Consider the following 318-nt stretch of genomic DNA (forward strand, 5'->3'; position numbering starts at 1 on the left):
ACACACGCATACGTACACACACATACATACATAGATGCATGCATACATACATACACACATACATATATTTATGCATACGTACATACATAGATACATACATGCTGACATAATACATACATACATGCATACATAGATTCATGCATACATACATGCATACATGCTTACATACATACATATATAATGCATACATACATATATACATTCATACATACATGCATACTGATATACATATATCCCCAACTCAAATTGACATAGGTTGGAGATTAAGAGAGAGAGAGAGAGAGAGAGAGAGAGAGAGATATGTAGGTTAAGACTGGA

The 318-nt window shown here is 33.3% G+C and overlaps 1 protein-coding gene across 2 annotated transcripts in view; it reads right to left on the minus strand.

Annotated features, from left to right (window-relative positions):
* Nucleotides 1–318, minus strand: part of LOC106883972 (uncharacterized) — a 22,898-nt gene that overhangs the window by 4,297 nt on the left and 18,283 nt on the right. The gene's annotated exons all lie outside the window — the stretch shown is intronic.

Source organism: Octopus bimaculoides, chromosome 26, assembly GCF_001194135.2.
Source record: "Octopus bimaculoides isolate UCB-OBI-ISO-001 chromosome 26, ASM119413v2, whole genome shotgun sequence".
NCBI classification, from domain to species: Eukaryota; Metazoa; Mollusca; class Cephalopoda; order Octopoda; family Octopodidae; genus Octopus; species Octopus bimaculoides.